The following is a 9,978-nucleotide window of genomic DNA, read 5'->3' as shown; positions in this document are numbered from 1 at the left end:
CGAGTAAGTCGGGGGCGAGTGGAAGCGAGGGCGCTTCCGAAAGTGGAAAGATTGGGAGTGGGAGAAAGGGGCGGAAGACAGGGGAAAAACTAGGTCCAGCAGGGAAGCATTTGGAGAAATTCCGCAGGAATTTGGGTGCTTCCCTGGAGAATTTGGGAACGTTCGGTAGGGATGCCGAACGCAAGAAAGTTGGGGGCGAGTTTATGGGGCGCTTTAAGTCCGTTGTGACGGCCTTCAGTGGAGCCGTCATAGACATCGACGGCGTCCCGAAGAGTTTAGCTAAGGACCTCCTGGGATACTCCTTGGAACTTTTCGTCAAGATGGTGGCGGAGATCGCCCATCTTCGTGGGCAGCTAGAAGCCACGAAGAGAACAAGGGAGGAAGCACCTCGGAGGACGGCTGGAGCTGCGCTGGCTGGTGCAGCGATGATGCCGGCACCTCAGGCGCCTGCGCCTGTGTTGCCTCCGTTGCCATACCCGGAAGGAAAACCACTTAACGTAGCAACGACCTGCTTCCAGGAGGGCGGACATTAGCATGTCCGTGCCCTCAAGAACAACATTCGCACCCCATCAATTGCTGAGAGGGATAACTTGGCGAAAAATGCCAAATTTTCCGAGGTGGGGCTCGATGTGAGCATACGTCGGAAGCTGGGGCCTAGGGTTGTGGTCCAGGGGGTCCACACGGAGATCTCCCCTGACGAGTTCATGGGAGAGTTGTTCCGTTTGAAACGTCCGCACTATTCAACAGCCAGACTGAGAATGAGTAGATAGGGACAGCGTCTAGTGTTTTTATACGTGAGTTCCTGCTGGCGACAGCCCCAACCCACGGTACCCAAAGGCACAACGGATCAAAACAATGCGTTGATCAGCGCCCCAAAAATGCCGAAGCATTTAAGGATACCAATTGGTAGTGTGGAATGGACACACTAACCACCTTGGTAGGGTTCGAGGTCTATCTAACCCTCTGCCGTTCTATGGGTTCCGGCACCCGGTTGCAATGCAACTCCACATCGAGCCAAAAGGCTCTACCCGCATTTAGGTGTTAACCACAGCCACCACGATACTCCCCGAAGGGCCTACCTCAAGAACAGGTCGGAGCAAGCTCCGAGGGCCCCTGTTCCCCGTGGTACCAGATTTAAGTCTCCGGTCAGACCTCGTAGCCGAGACTACTACCAGTTGAACTTCCATACAGCTCTGGACTGGTGGCCATTCCCCACACCTAAGCCCCAATCCCACAACAGAATACATAGACAAGAATGGCTAAAAACTAATCAACTGAACGCCTTAAATTACGTCGCCGCCTAAACACCTCACGCGCATATTGCCCTAACATTTCGACATTCCGACGGTTGGCAATCACACCACTCACATCATACCGTCCATCAGTCCAACTAATCCCCACACCCACAAGATTCCTAATGTCTGAGTACATCGGGCATTCACAGAGGACGTGCACACAGTCCTCTCTTGCCGACCCACAAACACATTCCTCACTTGTGGACAAGCGCCTCTCATGCAAATACGCATTAAGAGGCCCATGTCCAGTAAGGAGGAATCCTAGGCTGAGGGAAAATCCAAAATCAGGATTTTCCCCGACAAAGGAAACATCCCGAATGTACTCGTAGGTCACGCGACCTTTGGAACTATTGTCTCAACGGTTTTGCCACCCACGAAGCATACATTCATTCAACAACCTTTTACTCTCTAAAAACCCCCTTCCTACATCACCGTCGGATAACCATCCAACACGCAGCGGCATACAAAGCCTCCTTCTCAACCTGAAGGCAACCGCCCGTTGCACGACTAACAGGTCAAGAGGAGGCGCACCCAACAACACCTGCAACGCGTCCGTACTCACTGTACGGTATACAGGCAAGCAGGCAAGCAACATAATGCGCTGGCACGCCATCAGATGACGTTTGCCAACCGACTTTAAAGCCGATTCGTACCATATAGCGGCACCATAAGTGGCACAGGCCACAAATAGGCCCCGATATACGGTGCGAACCGCGCGCCAGCTAAGACCCCAGTCAAATCTGGCCACGCGACGAACCTGCCCAACAATTGCCTGCAGCCGTTCCCTCAACAACACTAAGTGTGGAGTAAAACACATCCTTTCACTCATAGTTACCCGCAGGTATTTGACTTGCGTCACATTCCTAATCAAAACGCCATTCAAACGGACAATCGGTGGACGACTCGGGGACAATCTGCCCTTAAGCAGCATTGTCACCGTTTTGTCCATCGATATATCCACTCCCACATCTACCCCCCAATTGTGGGTCAATGTAAGGAGCTGCCCCCCCACTCGCTCCAGTTCCTCACGCGAACGACCCTCAACCAAAATGAGAAGGTCGTCCGCATACGCACAGTGTTTACAGATTGGCTCTAACTGCCGAAGCAGGGAGTCCATCATGAGATTCCAAATGAAGGGACCACAGATGGATCCCTGCGGATAGCCACGAGCCACCCCAATCTCCACACTCCCGCCCACACCTACAATAGATGCTTTTCTGTCCGAAAAATAACTCCGCCATAGAGTAATTTCCGGACAGCCAAGCTCCTCTAGCCGTTGTAACACCCGGTCCTAGCGCAAGTAATCAAATGCCCCCTTAAAGTCAATAAACATGCCAAGGACATATTTACTGACGTTTTCCCTAACTACACTCTGAACATACATCCACGCATCTTCTACACTACGTCCTTTCCTAAAACCATACTGCCTATCCGACCTAACATCCCGAGTTAGCTCCTGAAGCCGCTCAACCATAACCCTTTCCAGCACTTTTCCAAGTACTGGAAGGAGGCTGATACCACGATAAGATCGAGGATCGCTCCTGATCTTATCGGGCGACTTCAAGAGTACAACGACCCTAGCAACTTTCCACTGGCGTGGAAAATATCCCTCCCATATGCATTTATCATAAATGGGCTCCAAATATTCCGGAATGAACTTCCACAAGCATTTGCACATCTCTCCGTTCAAACCATCGAAACCTGGAGACCTTTTAGACCTGACCAGGCCAAACGCATAGTCCAACTCCCCAACGTCTAGTGGAGGGACAGGCACCTCTTGTGCAGGAGGAACTTGAACCTCAGCCCTGGGAAAGAACTCGCCTAACAAAACATTGGCGCACTCTCTCCACGTCGATAATACAGTATCACCTACGCGAAGAGAGCTAGCCATCTCATTTCGACGACCCCGACAGATCCTAAAGACCTGTCCCCAAGGGTCGTCCCTATTTTCACCCACAAATCTCCTCCACTCTTCCTCCTTGACTCTCACAAGCATCTTCTTATACTCTTTCATCCCTACACTAAATTGATACTTGAGCTGAGACAGATTCTCCGAATTGGTCCGCCTGCCGCGTTGAAACAACCGCCTCAAGCGCCGGACAGACCTCCTCTTTGAGTTCAACTCGCTAGTCCACCATTTCACACCTTTCATTCTCACAGCCCTAGCTTTCCTAAACACTGAGTCATTCACTCCCCAGACACATTCAGATAGACGAGCAATTTGCTCGTCAACCCCCAATTCCTCAAACTCACTAAGCGGTATATCCAATACCGCTTCCCTAACAGTATGTCCATATCGGTTCCAGTCAGTACACGAGGTACGCCATCGCCTCAATGGACTCCCCCCTTCTAGCTGCGGGGTACGGGGAGTAACCATAATTTGTATTAAATTATGGTCACTAATTCCCCAACCCCCCCTAACACTCCATTTACACTCGAACCTACTCGCTGCTGCGTCATTCATGAGCGTCACGTCAATGTCACTCACACCTCTAGGCCCCTCAAACGTATACCATACGCTTGGTTCGTTTGCTACGAGGAGGTTATTCGCCACAAGCCATTCGCTCATAACCTCACCCCGATCGTGGCTCCGATATCCAGCACTATGCCTGGATACCTTGCTGAACCACATCGGGGAGGTAGCATTCGCATCAAGACACACGATGGCAGGAATGCTACTCTCATGTAGTAGCACCGCATCAATGTATCTTAAGTAGGGCTCTAGAGGCTCGTCAAACTTGCAGTACAAGCTGACGACATTCATTCTGCCGAATTCCCCCTCGACACACACACATACCCCCCACTGTGATGAGTCAACTACTACACAAGAGTAGCTTGGCTCACACACAGCTACTGCGGCATTGACTCCAAGGTCCGTAAAGACCCTGAAGCCCCCAGGAAGACCTCTCACCACCCCATTGGTGGAGTATGGTTCCTGGAGCAAAGCAATGCCGCAGCCCCCCTCCGACATACACGCCCCCAATTCACACATCACGGCATAAGACCCCTGACAGTTCAGTTGATATAGTTCAACCATCAATGTCTAGCGTTCGCACGGGCAACAATGGCACAGTACACCGGGCAGACAGTGGACATCATCAAATGTCCGGCTGGCTTGCCCTTAAATGCACAGTTGCGACAATGCGGGGCATTGCCGCAACCTGCACTCCTGTGCCCTTCTTGCCCGCACCTACGGCAGACATCCTTCTTGGCTCTGCATTCTGCCACCCTGTGATCGAAACCCATGCATCGGAAGCAGCCGGGCGTCAGTTGGTCCGGCCGTACCCGGAAGGAAAACCACTTAACGTAGCAACGACCTGCTTCCAGGAGGGCGGACATTAGCATGCCCGTTCCCTCAAGGACAACATTCGTCACCCCATCAGGGCTGACCTTCCAAGGACGGCTGACCATCCTCACGTCCTTCTCAAGGCACCCAGGGCTGAACTCCTTGAGGTTCAAACGGAACAACTCTCCCATGAACTCGTCAGGGGAGATCTCCGTGTGGACCCCCTGGACCACAACCCTAGGCCCCAGCTTCCGACGTACGCTCACATCGAGCCCCACCTCGGAAAACTTGGCATTTTTTGCCAAGTTATCCCTCTCAGCAACTGATGGGGTGCGAATAATCGCACCTCCATCCTTCAACGGGCGCACCTCGTGCACCCTAACCCCCATGGAAGGCCCTACCTCCTTTACCACTTTCTTAATGACCTCCTTGGATGTAGTGGGGGTTTTACCCCTCACTACGACCGACCAGGTCTCAACTGGCTTGGGCGCCGGCAACGGAGGCAACACAGGCGCAGGCGCCTGAGGTGCCGGCATCATCGCTGCACCAGCCAGCGCAGCTCCAGTCGTCCTCCGAGGTGCTTCCTCCCTAGTTACCTTTGTGGCTTCCAACCGCCCACGAAGATGGGCGATCTTCGCCACCATCTCAACAAAAAGCTCCTCAAACTCCAAGGAGTATCCAAGGAGATCCTTCGCTGTGCTCTTCGGGACGCCGTCCATGTCTATGATGGCTCCGCTGAAAGCAGCCACCACGGACTTGAATCGCCCCATATATTCCCCCCCAACCTTCTTTTGTTCGGCACCCCCGCCGAACGTTCCCAAATTCTCCAGGGAAGCATCCAAATTCCTGCGGAATTTCTCCATTTGCTTCCCTGCTGGACCCAATTTGGCCCCTGCCTTCCGCACCTTTTTCTCCCCTCCCTTTTTCTCCCCCTCGGAAGCGCCCTCGCATCCGCTTACCCCCGACTTACCTTCAGGTAACTTAGGGGCTACCTTCCCCTCATCTCTCGCCTTTTCTACCGGAACCGCTGCACCTCCAGCGGTCTTCTTCTTAATACGAGGAGGAGACCGCAAAATCACCTCCTCCTCTCCGGACGTCGTTTCCTCCATTGCCGACGAAGGCACCGCCGAACCGCTTGGAAGAGGGGTGTTCGCCCTCTTCCGAATACCGTCAAGTTTGGGCATAGCCCAACGACCCTCACACCTAGGTTGCCGAATTCGCCGGATAAAGGCCTCCCGAGCAACAACAAAAATAGGGTCCCTTTTGGGCGACGGCAAATACTGTACGGCAGGAATGAACCCCGCACAGGCACGCACACAGCGGCTGCACCTATCGGCGAGCCAAAGCAAAGCGCGAGGGCGTAGCCCACAGCGCCAACCAAAGGTCTGGCAAAGGCCACCACCAATGCCTTGCCGGACGGAACACTGTTCCCCGAACAAGGACGGGTCGACCAAGGTGGAGCTAACGCCGAGCTCGACCGCAGGCAAAAACACAACACGCTCTGGTCGTAGCACCTGCACAAGGTATTCAACCTTGGCACAGTACTGTACCCACGCACAAAAGGGGACGCCCTTTTTACTGTTGCCAAATATGGCAATATAGCGGCACGACTACCTAGTGTACACGCACTCAAGGAACCCACGCTGAAAAATAACAGCGCGACACTAATCCGACGCCGAGAACTAACGGCACGCGCCAAAAACCACGCCGAAAAATAACGGCACGCGCAAAACACCACGCCAAAAAAATAACGGCACGCCCACAAAAGTTGTAAACAACTTTAGCGGAAAATTACCGACGCTATGTATATAGCAGCACTCACACGCACGCACTATGTGTCAATAGTACGGAGTATAGTGGCACTCACTAGAGTGTCCAACAACACTACCGTACGGCACTTCCAATCACTCGTAAACACTGTACCGCTATGGTACAGCTACGACAAAAGTAGCGTCACTCGCACAACGGCACTCACTCAAGCGTCCAATAAATCACTACGCTGTACGAAACACGTACAGCCACGCAAAAAATTGGCGTCACTCGAAAAACGGTATCACGCACCGATATTCACACACGAATGTAACCGCAAAAGAAATCGCAAAAAAGATCGCAAATCACCGCTCAACACACGAGACGTCCGCACTATTCAACAGTCAGACTGAGAATGAGTAGATAGGGACATCATCGTCTGGTGTTTTTAACGTGAGTACCTGCTGGCGACAGCCCGAACCCACGGTGCTCAAAAGCACAACGTATCAATACAATGCGTTGATCAGCGCCCCAAAAATGCCGAAGCATTTAAGGATACCGATTGGCAGTGTGGCATGGACACACTGACCACCTTGGTAGGGCTCGAGGCCTACCCATACCTCTGCCGTTCTTTGGGTCCCGACACCCGGTTAATTGCAACACTACATCGAGCTAAAGCTCTACCCGCGCTTTAGGTCTCAACCACAGCCACCACGAAAACCTCCCCGAAGGGCCGTTCCCATAGAACAGGTCAGAGCGAACTCTGAGGGCTCCTGTTCCCCGTGGTACCGAGTTAAGGTCTCCGGTAAGACATCGAACCCGAAGACTCTGCCAGTTGAGCATCCATACTACTCAGGCACTGGCAAACCTAGATTTTAGTCGCCTTTTACGACAGGCATACCTTACCTCGGGCATATTCTAACCCCTGCACCGCTGGGGGGAGTAGATAGGGACAGTAGGAATCTCGTTAATCCATTCATGCGCGTCACTAATTAGATGACGAGGCATTTGGCTACCTTAAGAGAGTCATAGTTACTCCCGCCGTTTACCCGCGCTTACTTGAATTTCTTCACTTTGACATTCAGAGCACTGGGCAGAAATCACATTGTGTCAACACCCGTTAGGGCCATCACAATGCTTTGTTTTAATTAGACAGTCGGATTCCCCAAGTCCGTGCCAGTTCTGAATTGATTGTTAATTGATAATCGTTATAATTTAAAAAGAATATATATCGAATGATATAATTCCTTAAAAATTTTAGCAAGAAAGTTCCACAATTGGCTACGTAACTACTATCCGGGGAACAAGAATCGTAATTCTCTATTTACCCAGAACGAGTACATAAACCATGGTATTGCTTCCCAATCAAGCCCGACTATCTCAATCTTCAGAGCCAATCCTTATCCCGAAGTTACGGATCTAATTTGCCGACTTCCCTTACCTACATTATTCTATCGACTAGAGACTCTTCACCTTGGAGACCAGCTGCGGATATTGGTACGGCCTGTTGAGAAGTTTGCGTGACCCCACCATAAATTTTCAAGGTCCGAGGAGAAAATATCGACACAACAGTAAATGTCATGCTCTTCTAGTCCATCTACCATATCTCTCTTCGAAAGACTTCCATGGTAGTACGACTATAAAACAGAAAAGAAAACTCTTCCGATATCTCTCGACGGCTTCTTTATGGTCATTCCTGTTGCCAGGATGAGCACAAGGCCCATTTTTAATAACAAACGGATACTCAACAGGTTACGGAATTGGAACCGTATTCCCTTTCGTTCAAAATAATTCAAGTATTTAATTATTTTTTAATATATATATATAAATTTTATTAATATTTTTTTATTAAAAACTTGAAAATTTTCGGCTTTCGCCTTGAACTTAGGACCGACTAACTCGTGATCAACCACTGTTCACACGAAACCCTTCTCCACTTCAGTCCTCCAAGGTCTCATTCGATTATTTGCTACTACCACCAATATCTGTACCAATAGCGGCTCCATGCAGGCTTACGCCAAACACTTCTAAGCACACTATTGTACCCTCCTACTCACTAAAGTTTCAAAATTTATAAATCAATCGAAATTGTTTTATAAATCATCTACTTTAGCGGTAATGTATAGGTATACAACTTAAGCGCCATCCATTTTAAGGGCTAGTTGCTTCGGCAGGTGAGTTGTTACACACTCCTTAGCGGATTACGACTTCCATGTCCACCGTCCTGCTGTTTTAAGCAACCAACGCCTTTCATGGTATCTGCATGAGTTGTTAATTTAGGCACCGTAACATTACGTTTGGTTCATCCCACAGCGCCAGTTCTGCTTACCAAAAGTGGCCCACTGGGCACATTATATCATAACCTCAACCTTCATATCAAGAAAGGTGAGGTTCTTACCCATTTAAAGTTTGAGAATAGGTTAAAATCGTTTCGACCCTAAGGCCTCTAATCATTCGCTTTACCAGATAAGATTATTTTATATAATTTTTAAATGCACCAGCTATCCTGAGGGAAACTTCGGAGGGAACCAGCTACTAGATGGTTCGATTGGTCTTTCGCCCCTATACTCAATTCTGACAATCGATTTGCACGTCAGAACTGTTTCGGTCTTCCATCAGGGTTTCCCCTGACTTCAACCTGATCAAGTATAGTTCACCATCTTTCGGGTCACAGCATATATGCTCAAGGTACGCTCCAGTTAGAGGTATAAATAATAATAAATTATCATTATACATAACTATATGGAACGCCCCGGGATTGAATTAATTGACTATTTAAGAAAATAGACTAAAAATTAATCCCATTATATTTTTAAGTTAAGTTAATTATGCCATTAAGTTTAATATAACTCAATGACTTGCACATATGTTAGACTCCTTGGTCCGTGTTTCAAGACGGGTCCCGAAGGTATCCTGAATCTTTCGCATTGTTAATCATATAAATGCATACAAATAAATATTAATATCATAGATATTAAATTTTTTGTAAAATTCAAAAAATGAATTTTAGCATTATATATAATAAAATCTATCAACACTTTATCAAATCATTAGTATTTATTCTATGTTAATATGCTTAAAAAGCAAATTAATTTAAATAAACTTAATATCACCAATGATCTTTTGATAAATACTTTATTATGTTAATAGATTACAATGTCCTTATATGAAAAAAATGCACATTATTTTTAATTATTTAATGATGAATTTTTCATAATGGATATTCAGGTTCATCGGGCTTAACCTCTAAGCAGTTTCACGTACTATTTAACTCTCTATTCAGAGTTCTTTTCAACTTTCCCTCACGGTACTTGTTTACTATCGGTCTCATGGTTATATTTAGTTTTAGATGGAGTTTACCACCCACTTAGTGCTGCATTATCAAGCAACACGACTCTTTGGAAATATCTTTCTAGTAATCATTAACGTTATACGGGCCTGGCACCCTCTATGGGTAAATGGCCTCATTTAAGAAGGACTTAAATCGTTAATTTCTCATACTAGATATTAAGATATTCCATACACTGCATCTCACATTTGACATATAGACAAAGTGACTTAGTGCTGAACTATTTTCTTTTCGCTCGCCGCTACTAAGAAAATCCTTGTTAGTTTCTTTTCCTCCCCTCATTAATATGCTTAAATTCA

General features: G+C 48.4%; 1 pseudogene; it reads right to left on the bottom strand.

The window, feature by feature from the left end:
• Positions 1 to 7,234: 7,234 nt before the first annotated feature.
• LOC128870669 (large subunit ribosomal RNA) overlaps positions 7,235 to 9,978 on the bottom strand; it is a 2,772-nt pseudogene continuing 28 nt past the window's right edge.

The sequence above is a fragment of the Anastrepha ludens genome, unplaced genomic scaffold, assembly GCF_028408465.1.
Source record: "Anastrepha ludens isolate Willacy unplaced genomic scaffold, idAnaLude1.1 ptg000018l, whole genome shotgun sequence".
Taxonomy (NCBI): domain Eukaryota; kingdom Metazoa; phylum Arthropoda; class Insecta; order Diptera; family Tephritidae; genus Anastrepha; species Anastrepha ludens.
This window is presented reverse-complemented; position numbering and strand designations above follow the sequence as displayed.